Here is a 7,028-nt window from a genome sequence, read left to right on the forward strand (position 1 = left end):
CTAGAGACATGACCCATGTGGGTCCCCAAGCCCAAGAGTCTGGCTAAGGCTGCTCTAAGGGGAAAAAAATCTCTGGGCATCATAGAGACATAAACCACAATGTACCCAAGTCAGAAATCTCCCTCAGGCTGCTTTGAGAAGGGAGCTCCAAGCATCCATGAGGGTATGCAAGCCAGGCATCTCCCTCAGGCTGCTCTGAGGATAAGGGAGCTCCTGGTGTTCATAGAAACATTACTCACAAGAGTCCCCAAGCCAGGCATCTCACTCAGGCTTCTATGAAAAGGGAGCTCCTGGTGTCCCAAGAGACATGACCCACTAGGGTCCCCAACCCTGGCATCTCCCTCAGGCTGCTCTGAGGAGAAGGGAGCTCCTGGCATCACTAGAGACATGTCCCATGAGAGTCCTCAAGTGAGGCTCACCCTCAGGCTGCTCTGAGAAGGGAGCACCTGCCATCCCTAGAGACATGACTCATGAGGGTCCCCAAGCCAGGTGTCTCCCCTCTGACTGCTCTGAGAAGGGAGCTCCAGGTGTCCCTAGAGACATAACCCAGGAGGGTCCCCAAGCCACACATCCCCCTCAGGCTGCTGAGAAGGGAGTTCCTGGAACCCCTAGAGACATGACCCATGAGGGTCTCCAAGCCAAGCATCTCCCTCAGGCTGCTCTGAGGAGAAGGAGGATCCTGGTGTCCCTAGAGACAGGTCCCCAAGCCTGGCATCTCCCTCAGGCTGCTATGAGGAGAAAGGAGTTCCTGACATCCCTAAAGACATGACCTCAAGCCACACATTTGCCTTAGGCTGCTCTGAGGAGAAGGAAACCCCAGACGACCCTAGAGGCATGACCCACGAGGGTCCCTAAGCCATGCATCCCCCTCAGAATGCTCTGAGGAGAAGGGAGTTCCTGGCATCCCTAGAGACATGACCCATGAGGGTCCCCAAGCCAAGAGTCTGGATAAGGCTACTCTAAGGAGAAAGAATCTCTGGGCATCATAGAGACATAAACCACAATGTCCCCAAGTTGGGCATCTCCCTCAGGCTGCTCTGAGAAGGGAGCTCCAGGCATCCCTAGAGATGAGATCCATGAGGTTATGCAAGCCAGGCATCTCCCTCGGGCTGCTCTGAGGAGAAGGGAAGTCCTGGAGTTCCCAGAGACATGACCCATGAGGGTCCCCAAGCCAGGCATCTCCCTCAGGCTGCTCTGAGGAGAAGGGGGTTCCTGGCATCCCTAGAGACGTGACCCACAAGGGTCCCCAACCCTGGATCTACCTCAGGCTGCTCTGAAGAGAAGGAAGCTCTGGGTGTACCTAGAAACATGACACATGAGGGTACTCAAGACAAGCATCCTCCTCAGGCTGCTCTGAGGAAAAGGGAGGTACTGGTGCCCATATAAACATGACACAACAGGGTCTCCAGCTAGGCGTCTCCCTCAGGATGCTCTGAGAAGAAGGGGGTTCCTGGTGTCCCTAGAGACATGACCCACAAGGGTCCCCAACCCTGGATCTCCTTCAAGCTGCTCCGAGAAGGAAACCCTAGGTGACCCTAGAAACATAACACGAGGGTCCCCAAGACAGGCATCGCCCTTAGGCTGCTCTGAGGAGAAGTAACCTCTGGGTGTCCCTAGAAATGTGACAACAAGGGTCAAGACAGGTGTCCCACTCAGGCTGCTCTGAGGAGAAGGAAGCTCTGGGTGTCCCTAGAAACATGGCACACAAGGGTCCCCAAGACAGGTATCCCCCTCAGGCTGCTGTGAGGAGAAAGGAACCCCAGGTGTCCCTAGAGACATGACTCACGAAAGTCTCTAAGCCAAGAGTCTGCTGAGGCTGCTCTGAGAAGAAGGGAGCTCCATGAGTCCCTGGAGGCATGACCCACGAGGGTCCCCAACCTGGGTGTCTCTCTCAATCTGCTCTGAGAAGGGAGCTCTGGGGCTCTCCTGGGTTGGTCCTGAGGGGGAAGCCAGCTCCTCACAAGGAGGCGGCATTAAAGATGATGGCAAGGCTCCACCCCTTGCTGACCACGCCCCTTTGGCCATGCCAGCTTAGGAGCTGTTCACAGCTCAGAGGCAGGGCCTCTCCTGGCTCCCTGGTGAATGTCAGTGCCTTCTTCCACCCTCAGCAGTTACTGAATAAAATCTATTCCCACTGCTGTAACTAGGTCTGGCTGTGGCACCATGAGGAGTGGAATCTCAGGAGAGGAGAAATGGAGTCCAGGAGACCCCCTCCCTGCATCTTGGCCCAGCCCTGCACTCCACCAGGCCAAGTGCTGCAGCAGGCAGGCAGATGCACTGATGGAGGCAGACTCAGGGAGTCCAGATACTCACTCATGCACCCAAGGGCAGAAGGCCAGAAACAGACCACCACAGAGGCTTCGGGGATGTGAAGTCTTCGAGATAGAATGACTTAGCCAGGGACTTTCCCATTTTAAAATCAGGGGTTTTAAGAAAATCTGTTAATCCCAGCACAGGATGGCCACTGTCAAGACGAGGAGAACCTGAGCTCAGAAGCAAACTCCCAGAACCCAAGGGCAGTTCTAGACAGTTCACTCCATCCTACCAGCCATCCTCTAGTAGTAGAGGTGTCTGGGAGCTGCCAGCCACAATGCCCACCCTTGACTCAGGGCAATCTAGATAATTCAATCTGTCCTACCTACCCATCTTTCACCATAGAGTCTCCTGGAAGCAATGGGCTGCACATTCACTCAGCATTCCCAGGGATTTGGGTCAGCATATCAGGTGTCCTGTCCACACAAGCCTTGCCATAGAGGACCTTGGGAGCTGAGTGCCAAGACTACTCTGCCATAGAGGACCTGGGCAGAGTAGTCGTCCTCTGACCATGCAGCCCTCCCACAAGAGACCTCTGGGAGATATGGACCAGAAGTGTATTTTGGCACTCTGCCATCCAGCCCTCAATGTGAAGGCTTTGGAAGACACAGGCCCCCAAGTTTTCTGGGCAGTGCAGTCTGGTGTTCTGCAGGTGCAGCACTCACTCTGGAAGCTGCAAGCCATGTGTTCCCCTGGCAGCCCCAGGATAGTGTGATCCATTATTCTACAATGCAGCCCTTGCTCTGGAGGCTGCAGATCCCCCAAAGATCATGGAAAGTATAGTCTGGTATTATGTTGGTATAGCCTCACCAAGGTGGCTCCTGTGGCTGTGCGCCCCCAAGAATTCTGGACACTGTAGTCAATTCTTCAGCCCTAACTTCAGAGGTCTCTGGGAGCTGTGGGCCACTTGGTGTTCTAGGTAGTGCAGTCTACCCTACCTTAGTGGACCTCTTCATCAAGGGTCTTGATAGCTGTCTGCCACATTTCTGCCCAGGTACTCCTGAGGACTCTGGGTAGTACAACCCAAAGCTCTGCCCATACAGCCCTCACAGGAAGATGTCTGGGAGCTACCATTCCCCCAGGAATCCTGGGTAGTGTAATCTGACCTGCGTTCATAGCCCATGCCATGGAGGCCTCTGGGAGTTGCAGGCTGCATGCTGGCCTGGGTGTCTCCCACCAAAGATTCTGGGTAGTACAGTTCAGCTCTCTCCAGTTCTCATCAGGGCGGATCCTGGGAGTTGCAGCCCCTGAGAATTGAGTGTACAATTCTCAGGGGCTGCTGATACACCCCTGCCAGGAGGACTATAGAAACTGCAAGCCACAAGCTTGCCCTGGTACTCTGAGGATTCTAGCTAGTATAGTCTGGTGCTCCACCAATGCAGCCCTCACCATGCAGGCCTCTGGGAACTGCAGCTGCACGTTCACCTGGGGATTCTAAGCAGTACTGTAGTCTGGCCTTCGGCCTGCACAGTTTTCACAGTGGACATCTCAGGGAGTTGTAGGCTGCACATTCTCCTTGACACTCCCCTGCCCCAGGACTCTAGGTAGTGGAATTCATTTCTCTCATCTAACACTCCTGATCATAGAGGATTCTGGAAGCTACAGCTCCCTAAAATTTATGGGAAATGTAGTCCAGTGTTTTGCCTGTACACCACAGAGGATCCTGGGAACTGGCAGACCTGAGGATTCTGGATAATGTAGTACAGTGTTTTACCTGCACACCCTACCAACAGGACATGAAAGCTGCAGGCCACATGCTTGTTCCGGTAATCTGAGGATTCTAGGTAGTGTCATCCAATGCTCTAGCAATGCAGTCCTCAACAGAGAAAGCTCTCAGAATTACAGGTTGCCCATTCATCCAGGAATCCTCACAGATTCTGGGTAATGTAGCCCAGTGTTCTTCCCACACAGTCATGACTATGTAGGGCCATGGGAGCTGCAGGCTATGCATTCACAAGGGCATGCTCAGGAATTCTGGGCAATGTAGTCTGCCTTTCTGATCTTGCAGCCTTCATCACAGAGGCCTCTGGGAGCTGCAGGCACCGAGAATTCTGTACAATGTACTCTGTTGTTTTGCCCTCACAGCAGAGGCTACTGGGAGTTTGGGGTGTGGTCCTGCACTCTGCCCACAAATCTCTCACTGTTGGGTTCATAGGTGCTGAGGGCTACACCCCAAGGATTCTTAGTGAAGCCAGATGACTACCCATACAGCCAGTACTCTGGGACTTGTCAGACAGCCCACCCCACTGTGAGCAGGATCACCCAGCAAAACCCACTATCATCCAGCTTCTTCTACAAAAAAATTTAGTCATGTAATGGTAAGAACCCTTTAATGCAACCGCAATGATATTTTCACAGTAGAAATAATCACAGATAATTCCTTAATCTCATATGCCCAATGAATACACAGATTTTTCCAATTGTTTCAAATTAATTTTACAGTTTTAAATATAAATAAATCTGGTTCATACTAGGAGCATCCATTGCATGTGATTAATGCATCTTAAGTCCTCCTTCCTTTTCTTTCCCTGTAACTTACCTACTGATAATAGTATGTAATTAATACTGCACATTTTCCAGTCTGGGTTGGGTTTGGTTAGGTTTTTCTTGCAGTGCCTGGATTTGAACCCAGACCTTCACACATGCTCATCACTCCTCCACCACTGAGCTAGAACTCCATCCATTAGATTATTCTTTTAACAGACACAAATACAATATTTACACTTAAAGTAATTTTGAGTTTTAATACATCCACTTTTTAATCAGTATTTTTCAAGTACTTTAACACTATAACAAAAGTGAGCCATAACCAGGCACAGTGGTGCATGCCTGTAATCACAGAGATTCGGGAGGCTGAGACAAGGGGATCTTGAGTTCAAAGCCAGTCTCAGCAAAAGCGAGGTGCTAAGCAACTCAGTGAGACCCTGTCTCTGAATAAAATACAAAACAGGGCTGGAGATGTGACTCAGTGGTTGAGTGCCCCTGAGTTCAATCCCTAGTACCAAAAAAAAATGAGCCATTATAACATGAATAAAAACAAGAAATGAGACGTGCATTAGCTCTTCCATCAGGCCCTAGTGTGGCTTCAGATGCTGGGCCCTCCTTGCTCTCCTTGCACCATCCTGACATTGTATCTGTATTTCCCCTTTCTGTCCTAGGATTTCTCCCCAGAAACACCCCCAATCCCAGCGAAACACTTTGACATGCTATGTTGGCAAGTGGCCAAAGCCTCAATAAAGGATACTTTTGTAAAAATAAGTCCGACTAAAATGTTACCAGGGAAAGTAAAGAATGTAGCAGGGCTGCTTCCTCAGCACACAGGGCAGCAGCGGAGAAGGAAGCTCTGGTCCTCACCATGGACACTGCCCCCAAGCATCCCAGGCCACAGTGTCTTCCCAGGAGGGTCACCAGGAGAAGAAAGCTATGGCCCTCTGGATCCTCATGCTTTTCAGGTGTCCCCAGGCCATGGCCTATCCCAGGTGAGTCACTAGGATAAGGAAGCTCTGATGCTCACTGTAGCCATGGCCCCCAATTGTCCCCAGCAGGGGCATCTCTCAAGGTGGATCCTGAGGATTAGGAATCTCTGGTCCTCACTGTAGGAGGTGTCCTCCCAGTGTCCCCAGCAGCAGCATCTCCCAGGGTGGGTCCGGAGGAGAAGAAACACTCCCCCCACAATCATCCCCAGGCTTCCCCAGCTGTGTGGTCTTCCCAGGTGGGTCCCAGGAGAAGGAAGCTGCTGTAAACACAGGACACCCACTCCCTGAAGGTGGGATCCTCACAGGAATAGGAGAGAGTGACTCTGTGCGCCCCCTGCTGGTCTGTGTGGACAGCACAAGACACTGGGCGCTCCTTGTTTAACCATGGCTAAGCGCCCCCTCATGGCAACACTGGTAAAACTCTGAAATTTGTTCTAATTACTCCAGGACATCAAACAGAAGTAGAGCATACCATCCCACGTCTTGATCTAAATGGGTGGAAATAACAAAAAGCAAAGTAAATAGCCACTGGGGAAAAAGTTTTTTGATTTCCTATATATTGTAAATAATGTGTAGGAGTTTTTGAAGCTTGAAAACTAAAATAAGAAAAAATATTGGGAGGGTGAGTACCGTGGATTGAACTCAGGGGCACTCGACCACTGAGCCACATTCCCAGCCCTATTTTGTATTTTATTTAGAGACAGGGATCACTGAGTTGCTTGGCGCCTCGCTGTTACTGAGTCTGGCTTTGAACTCGCAATCCTCCCATCTCAGCCTCCCAAGCCGCTGGGATTACAGCCAAGTGCCACTGTGCCCAGATAAAGCATTACCATCTACAATAGCACCCCCCAAAATTACAGTCCTTAATTAAAAATCTTAAAATACAAACGTACTTTCAGAAAACTTGAACACTATTGAAAGAAAACAAATTTAATATAAATGAATGCAGACATTCCTTGTTCAGGATTGGCAGACTAATATAGTTAAGATAAAGTTCTCTCAAACTTCTTCTAAGCTTTTTTTTTGAAAGGTCTATTTAGTTCTGCACATTTATGATCTGTTTACTTAGCTTTTTGCTATTGAACTTTTGGAGTATCTTATGTATGCTGGATAACAACCCCAAGCCAGATCTATAGATGATGAATTTTCTTCTTCCATTCTGTAGGTTGTCTCTGCACTCTGAGGAGTGTTCCTTGCTGTGGAATCAGTCTGATCTTTGCATCTGTACAGCACATAGGG

This window comes from Marmota monax, unplaced genomic scaffold (genome assembly GCF_021218885.2).
Source record: "Marmota monax isolate L192 unplaced genomic scaffold, Marmota_monax_Labrador192_F-V1.1 WCK01_AAM20220418_F8-fsc00215, whole genome shotgun sequence".
Lineage (NCBI taxonomy): Eukaryota > Metazoa > Chordata > Mammalia > Rodentia > Sciuridae > Marmota > Marmota monax.